General features: G+C 33.3%; 1 long non-coding RNA gene across 1 annotated transcript; it reads left to right on the forward strand.

The window, feature by feature from the left end:
• The first annotated feature begins 1220 nt into the window (after window positions 1-1220).
• LOC143046306 (uncharacterized) lies at window positions 1221-14156 on the forward strand. The gene is made up of 3 exons (XR_012969121.1): window positions 1221-1349; window positions 9337-9420; window positions 13651-14156. It is a non-coding gene; the product is annotated as an uncharacterized LOC143046306 (long non-coding RNA).
• The last annotated feature ends 654 nt before the right edge of the window (window positions 14157-14810 follow it).

The raw sequence follows: 14810 nt of genomic DNA on the forward strand, positions 1-14810 counted from the left end.
TTAAAATTTTAATATGGTGTTACTGACAACTAAATGAAGGTCAAGTTCAATAATGGCGATTTTGACTTTTACCGTTCAGGAGTTATGGTTCTTGAAAGATTGAAAAATGGAGTTTCCAGTCGTGTCCGTGCATTTACGCATGAACTGTTCTATCAAAGCTTCCCAAATTTTAATATGTTGTTACTGATGACAAAATAGAGGTCAAGTTAAATAATGACGATTTTGACTTTTACCATTCAGGAGTTATGGTTCTTGAAAGATTGAAAAATGGTGTTTCCAGTCGTGTCCGTGCATTTTCTCATGAACCATTCAACCAAAGCTTTTGAAATTTTTATATGTTGTTACTGATGACAAAATAGAGGTCAAGTTCAATAATGACGATTTTGACTTTTACCGTTCAGGCATTATGGTTCTTGAAAGATTGTAAAATGGCGTTTCCATTCAAGTTGTTGCATTTACTCATGAACCATTCATTCTAAGCTTTTCAAATTTTAATATGTTGATACTGATGACAAAATGGAGGTCAAATTTGATATTGACGATTTTCACTTTCACCATTCATCAGTAATGGTTCTTGTGATATTGCCAGGACACAAATAAATATTAATTAATCCGGTTTGCTGTCGTTGTGACAGCCTCTTGTTCTGTATACTTTGAACATACATATACTACGAATAAATTGTATTTCAGAGTTTTATCTGCTATCATTTTCAAGTTAACTATCCACGACGGTCATAGAGTTTATTAGATAGAGAGGGTCTGTATACTATATCAATGACCACCATGGATCGATTAGTAAACTTAGAAAGTAAATACACTTTATTTATATAGTAATGAATGTACAGATAAGCGCTAAAATTATTCATGTGAACTTTTGATACCTTTTCTGAAATTCTCCAGTCGTTAAATCTTTTTTTTTTTTTTTTTTTTTAATAAAATAAATCCTTTATTGCACATTTCTCTGCTGTTTACAACTTACTCGACTCACAGCATTCAGTCTAGTATCCATATAAATTAGTTACTGTTTAACCAGGGAGATTATACAGTAAAAATATTAGCTATTAATTATGATTAGTTATACAATAACAAGGACCTCTCTAATATACGTCCTTGACAATAATAATATATAAATACATTGATTTTGACAATTTGTCTTTTGCAGTTTCCTCATATTACGTGATTACGGAATTTGTACTATCTATTGTCCGCTATTGATTTAGGTTTATCGTTAACCTTACCTTTTGATCAAAACAAGATCACGTGAAAGTTGAGATGATCGGATAATTAAAGAATGCCACGTGTATTGGTGATGAGCAGAAGGCTCTCGTCTAATTTAAGTGTCTATAATGGTGAGTTTTGGAAATATTTCAATTGTTTTATGATAATTTATTGAAAGCATCATGATTTATTTTAAAATATCAAAGAATTTCTATTCTGACATTAGATAGTACAAGGTCAATGTTCAGTAAGGCAGCAACCATTTGATTTTCTGGGGGGGGGGGGGGGGGGCTATGGTTTTTTTTGGAAAAAAAAGTTTGTTTCCAGTTTTTGGAGAAAAAAATAATTTGTTTTTGATTTCGAGAAAAAAAAATTGTTTGTTTCACCCTCAGCTGCCACTATATGTAATGCTAAAATTGAAAGAAAAAAATTGTTTTCGACTTGTCGCGAAAAAAATAGATTGTTTTTCGCCACAGGCGAAAAAAAAAATTTGTCCAGAAAAAAAAACCATAGCCCCCCCAGAAAATCAAATGGTTGCTGCCTAAGCATGCTGATTTGTGTACAGGTAAACCTTGATCATTTGTCACATTTAAACACACACATGAAATTTGTTTACATTGCCTATGAGTTATTCTACATGATATATATATGTGTAATGATATTAAATAAAAATACATTTTATGATTTATAATATAAACATAGTTATTATATATTTTTATAAACATCACACAAAAACCTACTTATTTTTTTATCAAATGTTTTCATACTATCAAAGTATTGTTGAAATTCTAACTTAAAAATTCTGTAAACATCAACATTTTTTTGTTTATACTCTGATGCATATGTAGATTTATGAATAGAGAACATATTAATACAGTCAGAAACAGATTGATGTCATAGTAGTTTATATCATATATTTTATACCCAAGTATTAGATTTTTGAAAGAGATTATATGTGTCCCCATTTTTATTTTGTCAAGCAGTAATTTGACTTTTTTCCAAAAAGTTTGAAAGTATTGGCATGTGATGAAAAAGTGTTCATAGTTTTCTAATTGGTTGCAAATATGGCATTAATCATCACTTTTCAGTTGCCAGATGTGCAATAGCTGTTTACAAGGAAGGATATAGTGAAGTAGTTTCCACCTGAATATTTTTAACTTGTTAACTTGTAAGCTGTAAAATATAAAGTTAAGCATTTTGTACAAGTAGCTTGACGATTCTAATTTAAATTGTGTTTTCCATTTTAGAAATCCAATTGGTGTTTTTTCCTCTATATTACATGAATTAATGCTTTTATATATTTCTTTTGATGGAAGGTTTTCAATGCAGATCAATTTTGTGTTGTTTTGTGTTTTTAAGTATAGTTTTTTATTTGTTTTAACTTGAGTACAGCATGATTTATCTGATTTCATTTCCATTTGCCACTTTTTTGGTATTGCGTTTTTTATTCTCGTTAGTTCTGATATCCAATTTGATTTAATTGTTAGTTTATCTAATACAATCTTTTGTGAAATGTTTCCTTCTTTGTCGATTATATCATTAATAAATAGTATTCCATTTGTTATCCAATTTGAAAATATTAAGCATTTGTTTTGAAATTTTATATGCTTATTGCCCCAAATATATTGTTGTCTTATGTTAATAAAAGTTGTATTGTTTTTGTTTGAGATATTTTTTATTTTAAACCAACTTTTAATTATTTCTAAGTAAAAAAGAGGGAGTGTTTTACTAAGGTTTGGGATTGCTTTTATGCTACCTGGATTCATGTTGAATAAAGAGAAGTTTTCTCCAAATATATTAAAAAAGAAAAGGGGAATAACTTTCCAGTTCGCAAAGTGTGTTGATGTTAAACGTTTGACCCAGGATAATTGTATAGCTGATAGAAAATTGTCAATATTAATCATTTTTAGGCCTCCTTCCAAATAATCTTTACATAAAGTTATCCGCTTAACTTTTTCTTTTTTATTTCCCCAAATGAAGTTGTAAATTAGTGTTTTGAATTCATTCAGAAAGTTTGTTGTGATCCGAGCATATAATTAATAATATAACACAATATATATGAAACTCACCAGGGTTTATTCAGGTGATACAACAATAATTATACATAAAATGCAGTTATGATGGAAATAATCAATGTCAATACATGTAATAAGGTGAATAGTCCGGGATCGTGTGTTCTGTGTAATACGTCACGGATACATGATGAGGAACATGTAAAACATGGACTGGTTCAGTACTATATTGGTGTTCAGCACCACACTCGCCCTATCTCAGTAGAACCAGACCAGGGGTTTTTATTATAAATAGAAGGATAGCATTGTCTGTGAAAATTAATCCATATAGAAATGTCTGAATTAACAAGGTCTCCTATAACACATCAGGTTTCAATGTTGTATAAAAGTTCATACTTAAAAGTCCAAATTTTAAACGTTCTATATTCCTTTAGACGCTATCAATGTTTCAAAGTACATGGAATATGCAAAACAAACAGTCATAAGAATAAAATGTCTCTTCCTCTCTGGAAACATAATCTAATACAGTATATTTATATATAGTTCGACAAAGTAACGCAATTTAATAAACGAAATAACAAGATGACGAGTAAGACGCCGGAAACTATTACACTGGTATAAATCCTTGGTTTGGAATCTAAAAGATGTGTTATACACTGTCATTAACTGCTAACATTAACACAGAAAACGGAATATTCATAAAACAACTCAAGGCAATGGCAATCACTGGTAGGTTCCACGGGTAGTTTACGTGACAACGTACGAACGGAAATTCTTGAGGTTACATGAAAGTGTAAAGTTCTCTCTGTAAAATGTAATCCAAGAGATCTTCAAGAGTGGAATATTCTAATAGCATTGTGCTAATTTGATGACGTGAACCCAGCATAAGCTGACACCAAAGAAGTCTTCGTCAAATACGGAACGTTCTTCTCTATGTTCAATTGCATGTCGGTGGGTCAAAGGACCTGTCCGAACTTCACAGCTCCAGCAGGTCGTGTGTGGTTCAAAATAACATGACAAAGTTGTCTTTAAAACGTGGAAACCTATGTTGGCCTGTGTCACTAATCCACATGCAAAACACTGATGTGGTAAGCTCCAATACGAATTTATCAATTTCCTGTCAATTGCTGCTAAGCTATATGCAGTGACAAGAGATGCTGCGGGACCTTGGGCCCCTGCAGATCTCTGTTGGGAGACTCCCTCGCGACGGACCTTATGGTTATCTGATGTTTCATCTGTTATGTCCACGTACCTATTTTTATCACTGACCATCTTATTAGAAAGGTCTGTTGCTATAGGCGAGATTTCGCTAGCAGTATTATTGACAATGTTTACAGTGTATTGTGGTGTAATTTCCATGACGTGTGATATTAAGACAGGTAGGTGGTTCTGTATGAGGAGAGTATCATAATCGTCCTCAGGCAAGGATTTCCTTTTCATTGTTTTGAACATAAATGAATTTAGAACATAGCGAACCAAGTCTACCATTGCGCTGCATACAATCAGACCATGCAGGCCAAGGTTGATTGTACCGATCAAATATATGACACGAATGGTGAATTGCCCTGAATTGGCAAGGATATCCGTAAGTAGTTGAAGTCCAGTTCCTTTTAAAACAGCAGTGTCAATGGTAGCCCTGATTTGTATGGAATTTACAGCTACATGTACATCTAAACTTCTAGCAACAGTTTTAACAATAAGCTCATTATGGCTCTCTTCCTCTTGGGTCAGGCGTGAGCCTAGTGGCCTGACCCTGACCTGTTTAAAGATTGGTCTTTTTGTGAAATCGAGGTCCTCTGAAAAGTATAGTCTTGTTCTTTACTAGAACTTGAACTACTTTGTTGTGAGGGGGAGTGTGAATTCTGAGGACTCCTGAATTTCAATTGTGACCTTGATGGAGTTGGTGATCTGACATAATTCTGTGAGGGCGCATTGAGGGGGAGTTGTAATATTCTCGGTGCACCGCAGGAGGTAATTGTCGTTTACTACTTTCATCTTTTAATAACTGATTAACTACATATATACAGTCTTTTATATCTGATTGTACCTTTTCAAATGTCTGACTGTTCAGTGAGGCCGTGGGCCTCTGTGGACAATGATCTGAGTCGTTTATATATGACATTTTTACTTGTCGTTGGAAATATGATTGATGACTGCTAGCGTAAGTCATACTGGCTCCATAACTGGCTTTCTCGGTAGGTAATGAAGACTTGGTCCATTTTAATGCTCCACTCATAGCGCTGTGATTTGCCTCTACTATTCTTCGGGATACCTCCTTCTGACGTTCCTGCAGGAAATATTCCCAAGATATATTGAAAGAAATAGTGAAGATTGGCACCTTCAGCGGTTGAGGACTCATATTTCCTCCCCTGGCATAGGACTGTTTCAATTGGGATGGTTGTCGGTCATAAGAGTCCTCACTTGAAGCAGAGGATGATTCTCTGTGGCAGCATTTTCGTTCTCTCCACTTGTGTCTGTCAGGTGTAAGTTCACAGTTGGTCTTAACATAAGTATTGTCCACAGACTGGACATGGGAAGACATTACAATTGGAGTCGTCAACTGTAATGATATTGCAGTTATATTTGGAGTGTTCTTAATTGATCCCGAGTAGAAAGCTGGAGCTGTCGATACAGCTGATCCAACAATGTGCTGGACTCTCGGAAGCAGGTTACTGCAAGACCAATTTGGTGACAATTTGGGTGCAGGGCAGTCTTCAACTAAGGTAGGGTAATACTCTGAAGACGGGACCATAGTCCCCAGACCAGGATAACCCGGTAAGACAAGGTAATTTAGTTTTGTTTCATGGGTTCTGGTTATGTAATGATCTGCATCATATAAAGATACTGGCGGAGCCAAAGGCCCCTGTCCAATTGTAGACATATCAAACTGGGTTTGTATGGTGAATGTTGTGTCCGACTGAGCTTGCCCAGTGTAAGAAGTATCTATAGGCGGAGCCAAGGGCCCCTGATCAACAGAAACTTCAGTGTTGGGTTTCTCATGTGTTTGTTTAACTACTCTTGGTGCAGTATCAATCTTGAGAGTGGTTTCTGCTGAAGCACAAGGGTTTCCCATGATGTCTTTGTTCATAAAGTATGAAGTAGATTTACTGATAGGTGACACCACGCTAAAGTCCTGACATGGTGTTGAACTAGCTGAAGTGCTAAGACACTTAGGTTGAGTTCCAAATTGTTCCTCAACCTGCTGGTTTTTATGTTTTATCAAAGTATCTAGGTTTTCTTGAACTTCACGATGTTCGTCCTGCAATAATGGTATGTGATTTTGGAACTGGATGGTTGACTTTATTAACTGGCTTGTCTCCATTTCAGTTAAGCGGATACCTGATGTTCCAGTTGTCTCTTCCGTTTTGTCAACTTCAGCCATTGTCTTATCTTCCTCTTGTAATCCTGAAGTTATGATGGACTGTAGTCCTGAAGTTATGATGGACAAATTCTGTTTGATTTCCTGCCTGAAACTCACTAGATCATTATGTAGTTTCTGATAAAGGAATAACATGCCAGGTTCAATGAAATATTTCTTTAAAGTTGATTTTGGCACACCAGTAATGCCGGACACTGTATTAAAGTCTATGAAATGTGAGGCATCTCTAACCTCAAGTATCTGTATGGCCATTTCATTGTTTATACCCTCAACTGATTGAAGTTGATCCAAGGTGGCATCCATAAGTATGATAAGTTTTGACATTCTAAAAATTCGGTTAAATTGAATGGTTTGTTATGATTGTTATTTCAAACTACTAGTAAACTGTTTCGTGAGTATGTTGTCTATGCTTGTAGTTTATTTGTGCACGAAACGGTGCTTGTTATCAACCACAATGCCTGTACTGTAGTTGTGCCCGAAACGGTGTGTGTTATCAACCACGATGGCTGTACTGTAGTTGTGCACTAAACGGTGTTTGTATTAAACCACGATGTCTGTACTGTAGTTGTGCACGAAACGGTGTTTGTAGTAAACCACGATGCATGTACTGTAGTTCTGTCAGAGCATGCGCAGAAGTCCAACTTCCGTCCTGCTCAATTTGGACAAGATACAGCTAATGGCTATTCAAAATGGCGACTCACTAAAACGAGAAACTAGACAAGCATAAATTTCAAACAGTGAATATGATGTGTAGTACTGCCTGAAAAAGTACTAAAACTTCCCAAAATTGATGGAAGTTTTAATTTAAAATATAGCCTTGCTATAATTTGCAATAATTGAAAGCAAATGGTGTGAAACGTACCGTGCAGAGCGGTAGTTTCAAAATCAACAGATTCGAGATGTCGACGACGCCAATGTTGTGATCCGAGCATATAATTAATAATATAACACAATATATATGAAACTCACCAGGGTTTATTCAGGTGATACAACAATAATTATACATAAAATGCAGTTATGATGGAAATAATCAATGTCAATACATGTAATAAGGTGAATAGTCCGGGATCGTGTGTTCTGTGTAATACGTCACGGATACATGATGAGGAACATGTAAAACATGGACTGGTTCAGTACTATATTGGTGTTCAGCACCACAAGTTTTTGGATATAGTTGTCACTGATGCCAAGAAAATTAAATTTGGTAGGATAAGAGATTTAATTACTGTTATTTTACCTATCATTGTAAGATTTCTTCTGTTCCAGCTATTGATTGCATCTTGAGACTTTCTTAAAATTCTTTCTGTATTTAATCTGTCGCATTCATCTTTGTTAAGTCCAAAATATACCCCTAGACTTTTAATAGGTTCTTTATTCCAGTTTATATTTTCATATTTATCTTTGCAGCTTTTCAATTGGCCTAACCATATGCCCTCTGTTTTAGATCGGTTAAGTTTAAGACCTGAGAGTGTTCCAAATATTTCAATCAAGTTTAAAGCATAGCTTATTTCCTGCTTACATTTTAAAAAGAGAGTAGTATCATCTGCTAGTTGTGAAATTTTCAGACTATGTGTTTTGGAGTCTAATTTAATTTGAAATCCCTTAATACCAGTATCTTGTCTTATTCTACATGCGAGAATTTCTACTGCTATTGTGAAAATTAGAGAACTGCATGGACACCCTTGTCGTATCCCACGATATACATTGTAGGTTTCTGAAATCCAACCATTATTTAGCCTACAGCCTTTAATATTTTTATATAATGTTTTAACCCATTTCATGAATGAGTTTGGGAGACCAAAATTTGTTAGGGCTTCATACATAAAGTCCCATTCTAATGAATCAAAAGCTTTTGGAAAATCAATAAAAAGTAATGCACCATCAATTTGAAAGGTTTCAGCATAATCAATAATGTCTTGGATTTGGCGTATATTAAAACCAATATATCTATTTTTGATATAACCATTTTGATCCCCATGAATTATTTTTAACAGTATTGGTTTTAAACGTTGAGCTATTTCATATGCAATGAGTTTAGTATCTACATTTAATAGTGTAATTGGTCTATAGTTATCCAGTGACAAAGGGTCTTTTTTTTGGTAAATTAAGGATATTATACCTATTTTTTGTATGGTTGTTAGTTCTCCTTCTTCATAGCATTTGTTAAAAACTTCAACAGTAAATTCTTTTAGATTATTCCAAAAAGAGCGATAAAATTCTACACTTAGCCCATCTATTCCTGGAGATTTATTTAATTTCATTTGAAATATTGCCTTAGTGCATTCTTCTATTGTTAAAGGGCCCCCAAGGATTCACTTTCTATTTCTGATAGTTTGTGATCAATATTGGTTTCATTTATGTAATTTTTTATATCTTTTAAATTTGGAGAAGTGCTTTTATATAGATTTTCATAGTATGATCTTTCTATGTTTAGAATTTCTGAGTGTTCTGTAACTATTTTCCCATCCTTATTTTTAAGCGCTGTGATACTCTTTTTGGTTTGTCTTGATTTTTCAAGGCCCAGGAAGAATTTAGTGTTTTTCTCTCCTTCTTCTAACCATTGTTCTCGGGATCTTATTTGTGCACCTTTAACTTTATTTAAGTAGAGGTTTTCAAGTTTTTCTTCCATGGTTTTAATTTCTTTTTCCATAGTTGGGCTTACATTTGTTTTTTCATTTAATTTTCTTAATTTTGTTTCTAAATTTTTTATATCATTTTTATTTTCAGATGATCTTTGTTTGCAGTAAGTAAGAGTTGCGGTTCTTACCTCTGATTTAAACATATATATCCCAAAGTGTTTTCAAATTTTTGGTGAGTATTTGTTTTTTATAGTTTTCGATTAATTTATTTATGAGATCAATATATTTTTGCTCTTTAAGTATACTATTATTTATTTTAAAGAATCCCCTGCCTCTTTCTTCCGAATTTTGTCTTACTTGTAAAGAAATGGCTTGGTGATCAGTATATGATATCATTGCAGGTCGAATATCTGCTTTCATAACATGCGGTCTTATATCAGGACTTATTAGAAAGAAGTCAATTCTACTGGCTATTTTTGTATCATTTTTCCTTCTCCATGTGAATTGACTTGTATTTGGATGAAGTTCTCTCCATATATCTGTTAAATTATTTTTCTTTATTAATTTTTATGCAGTTAAGCTGCATTATGCGAGCACCCTAGATTTGTGTTCTACCCAATAAATCCTGAAATACTTGCCATTGTTATTATCTAGCTTGCTACTATGTTATATATAACTAATTGAACACTTTTTTAATACTTTTTATTCTGGATTACAAAAATAATGACCAGGAAAACCTTAAATGATCGTCGATTTATCCAAAAGTTTTAAAGTTACACATAGGAAGTAGTGCTTATTAAGAATCCTTGTGTAGTTCATTATGACTTGTGCTTTTAGCTAAGATGTCAAAGAACAATTGTATGAAATATATAATCGCCGAAAATCTCTTAAGACAAGTAGTTTAGATTTCCCAAATGACAAAAGTCGTAGGAATATTGTTTGTCATCAATACGTAGTACAACTACGTCAGTAGTCTATTATATAATAATTTCAACTGTTCATGCTGTTGGCGGCAATTTCAAATTAGAAAAAGAAATTTTCGTAGCTTTTCAATTTGGAGGCAGGTGTGCAAATTAGCGGTGGTCCGAGGTCCGCGACCTTCCACTTTTGCAAGCGGAATTTCGACTAGGATAGTTGGTTTCTAGCTACGCCCGACGTAGTCACCTTACATTTGAAAGAAAATAAGAAATTACTTTGCAAACCTTTTCACCATTTTCACCAGTCTCCAATTAAACGAGCTAAAAACTTATTTTTATCATTATTATTCATGACGGCGATGTTCATTTTGTTCAACCGCTAGCTTTATACAGAAAATCGCCGACAAATATTGTATAAATTCGAGTAAAATCGTATCTGATTGACAAAAACAACATTGCAAACACATAACAATGGCGGCCGTGAAGACAAAATTTTACAAAATCGGATCCGATTCCGGAAGCGGATAAGGGTAATTCCGGGTTTGGCGACCATTTACAAAATAAATCCAAGCAGGTGAAAAAATACATCTATGCATGGTAAATGAATATAAACACTAGTATTGTAAACCAAAAGAAATTATAAAGGAAAGAAAAAGCAGAAAAATATTTTATTCAGAAACTCAAAATTACTTTTTGACAAATTTTAATTTAAAAATCCAATACAACATGACAGCTGGGAACAGTATATCTAACAATATACATGTTCATGGTCACAGTCTAAATTTTCTTTATAAATGATAAATGATGATAATGCATGTGAGATGCTTTTAAAGTGTAAAGTTTACTGCAATTTCGAGGAGTTATTTGTTTTTTCTCAATTTTGAAGGGTCAACTAAAGTAGCTGAAAGTTTCATTCTTTTTTTTTCACTAATAATGCAACTATATTATATATACCTTAATGTAAGTAAATCATATGATATATAGGTGGCATTCTTTGGGCCACTCTACCCCCTCCTGTTTGATAACTTGGAAACGGTCGAGCTCCCCACCCCTAAACCATATGAGGGGGCAGATCCAGGATTTTAGGTTAGGAGGGGCGCAAACTTAAATTTTCGCTGAGCAGAGCGAGGCTAAAAAAAAAAATTGAGGTAAAATTCTCGGAATATTCTTTATTAAGCTGAGAACAGCCCATGCTTTTCAAATTTAAGGGGGGTGCAAGCCCGCAACCCTCCCCCGTCTGAGTCCGCCCCTGCATATATTCAAGTATAGGACAACATAATAAGGAAAAAATGAAATAAAGGGGGAGTCCCTGGAGTTAACCCACTCCCTCCTGTTTGAGAACTTGGAAACGGTCGAGATCCACACCCCTTAACCATATATATTCATGTTTGTGACAATATGAAAAATCAAATGAAATATAGGAAGAGTTGCTAGGGGTCACCCCACCCATCCTGTTTTAGAATTTAAAAATGGTCGAGATCCCCATCCCTAAACCATATATATTCATGTATGGGACAATATAACAAATCAGATGAAAGATAGGGGGAGTCCCTGAGGTCACTGTTCACCCTCCTGTTTGAGAACTTGGAAATGGTCAAGATCCTTACCCCTAAACCATATATACTCATGTATGGGACAATATAACAAATCAAATGAAATATAGGGGAAGTCCCTGTGGTCATCCCAACCCTCCTGTTTGAGAACTTGGAAACGGTCGAGATCCCCACACCAAAACAATATATATTCATGTATGGATCAATATAACTAATTAAATGAAATATAGGGGGAGTTCCTTGGGTCACCCTACCCCTTCTGTTTGAGAACTTGGAAACCAATGAGATCCCCACCCCTAAACCATATATATTCATGTATGGGACAATATAACAAATAAAATGAAATGTAGGGGAAGTCCCTAGGGTCACCCTACCCCCAGTGGCGGATCCAGACATTTTTATAAGTGGGGCCCACTAACTGACCTAAGAGGGGCCCGCTCCAGTCACGCTTCAGTGATTCCCTATATAAGCAACCAAATTTTTTCCAAAAAAGGGGGGGGCCGGGCCCCCTACCCCCCTAAATCCTCTGCCTACCCCTACCTGTTTGAGAACTTGAAAACCGTTGAGATCCCCACCCCTAAATTATATATATTCATATGTATGGGACAAAATAACAAATCATTTACATTTACTATGGGCAGGTCAGTCAGACCTCACCTTTGATCCCTGTTGTAGTGAACATTTGTCTGATTCGTGTCTCATAACTTTTGTACTATAGAACACAAACTCAGTTTTCTTTCCAGGGAAACCAGTCCATTCATACTATTACATGTTCATACTAAGTCAAATTCAACTTCTAGCAGTCAAATAAAACCAAGGTTAACTACCAAGTAGAACAACTGCAATCATTGGGAACTTGTACCACTGCAGATTCACCATAAAAAATATACATTGATACCGTATATGCATTCCTTTTGAAACCTTGATAACATATAAATTATTTGCCTTAATAAATAAATCATTAGATAAACATGAATGTACTATATATGAATGTTTAATGTTAAGGCAACATTGCCACAGTTTTCATAATTACGGTTGCCTTGGTTTTTGGTTAACTGCCTTCAGCGCTTACAGCGCTTTGATTTTAAACTATTCACTGGTTTGTAGTTTCGAGAGATATTATTAGTTTTTTTATCATTAATTGATAGGGTTTCGTTCATGTCACCTCCAAGTATAAGAATACCCAAGCGATTGTTTTCAATTATATTTTTGACCTTTTTGAAAAATTTGTTTCTGTTTTTGTGTTGATTTGGAGCATATACATTTATTAAAGTAAAAATGTTTTCATTTATTTCTATGTTAATCAAAATTATTCTGCCTTCTGTATCTTTTATCTCATTTATTGTCTTACATTTTAAATTATTTTTCACATAGATTGATACCCCTTTTGATTGTGTGTTACCATAACTATGGAACATTTTGCCATCAAACTCATTATTTATAGTTTTTTCATTTTTTTCTATAAAATGTGATTCTTGCATGAAAAGAATATTACATTTTTCATTTTTTGTCCATAATTGTAATCTTTCTCTTTTCTGTTTTTGGCCTAAACCTTGACAGTTTAGTGATATTATATGTAGATTTTCACCCATTGTTAAATTTTGAGTTTAGATGTTTTGTTAGCATAAATGCTGAAAAAAGATATATTTGTTTCATCTGATATTTACAACATATTTTCATTAGTTTGATTTTATGATTACTATAAAAACAATGGTACACAATTATGTGTGAGATAAGTGCATATAATAAATAGAATATAAACACAAACTTGACAGTGTACATGAATGTAGATAAAACATAACACAAACAAATATAAGCATGCATGCATGTAGTTGAACATATATTTTTATTTACTTGTTCAATATATACATTAGATTTTTCTTTTGCTACTTCAACATATTTTGAGACTATATACATGATATATATACACTGAAAAAACAGATATATTTTATTCATAACATGTGTTTTAATTTTATGGTTATTTATTTTTAGATCTGATGTTTTGGCAGAAGTAAATGTATGAAATTTTTGGACCATGTATATGGTGTGGAAATTTACAATCAATTTAGAAGCAATCGGAATGTTTATATTTAGCAAAATCGGTATTTGTGTATATCTACATAATCTATGAAGGAACATATTTGCTGATAATCTGGGACTTGCAAAGGATGGATGGATGGATTTTTTCATGTGGATTAAAATTGACTTTTGAAGTATTCCTAATATGTGGATTAAATAAGATATCCAAATCTTTTTAATGTGAAATGGAAAAGGACAAAGTATGAATTCTAATATGTGAATTAAAACTGATGGATAATTTGTTATAGAGCAAGCATATATCATGGAGAGTTTATAGCTGTTAACTATAAAAATCAACAGAAAAAGTGATTTTAGACTGATGTGATTTAATGAATTGGTATTTATCAAAGATATTTTCTTTATGAACTTTAATTTTGTTGGATTTCTCTTATTCATTTTATTTTTATTTCTACTTGGAGCAGCTACAAATGTTACTATGTAGTGTTTTCCTTTTACACAGTTCAAGTATATGTGTAATTATTGTGTTTATTTCATTTATCATGTTTATATGATTCTTTATTATGTTTATACAAGTAAAAAGCATCATAATAAATTTTATTATCAAAACAGCTTTCCGTATATATTTATTTATACCTGCAAATATTATTTTTGTGGTAATTTCATCACAACTTGACTTGTTCCAATATGTTATTTGGTGAATAGCATATTCAGAATAGAGACATTTATATATTGATTTTGTGATATATTCAGCAAAGGGGTCATTTGAAATTCAACTCTTTTTACAATATGTCTTATACACAATTTATTACATATATATACATTATCCTTTATATTTCTTGTAATACTATTTTCAAGGTGTATATAATCTGAAATTATATCACACTCTGACTTATTTTTTTTAATTTTTTTTTCTTGACTAAAAACAAAAATAGACAAACAAATAAAAAATATAATACAGTATTTACAATAATTCATAGGTGTATTTTATATTTGGACAATTTGTGTGTTTGGATCGTTATGTGTTATGATCAGATGTCCTTGGTTTTGATGAGCCAATCTCACGGTCATGTAACTTATCAGTTGGTGTGGTGGCGGAACGTTTGGATGATTTC

Source organism: Mytilus galloprovincialis, chromosome 9, assembly GCF_965363235.1.
Source record: "Mytilus galloprovincialis chromosome 9, xbMytGall1.hap1.1, whole genome shotgun sequence".
NCBI lineage: Eukaryota > Metazoa > Mollusca > Bivalvia > Mytilida > Mytilidae > Mytilus > Mytilus galloprovincialis.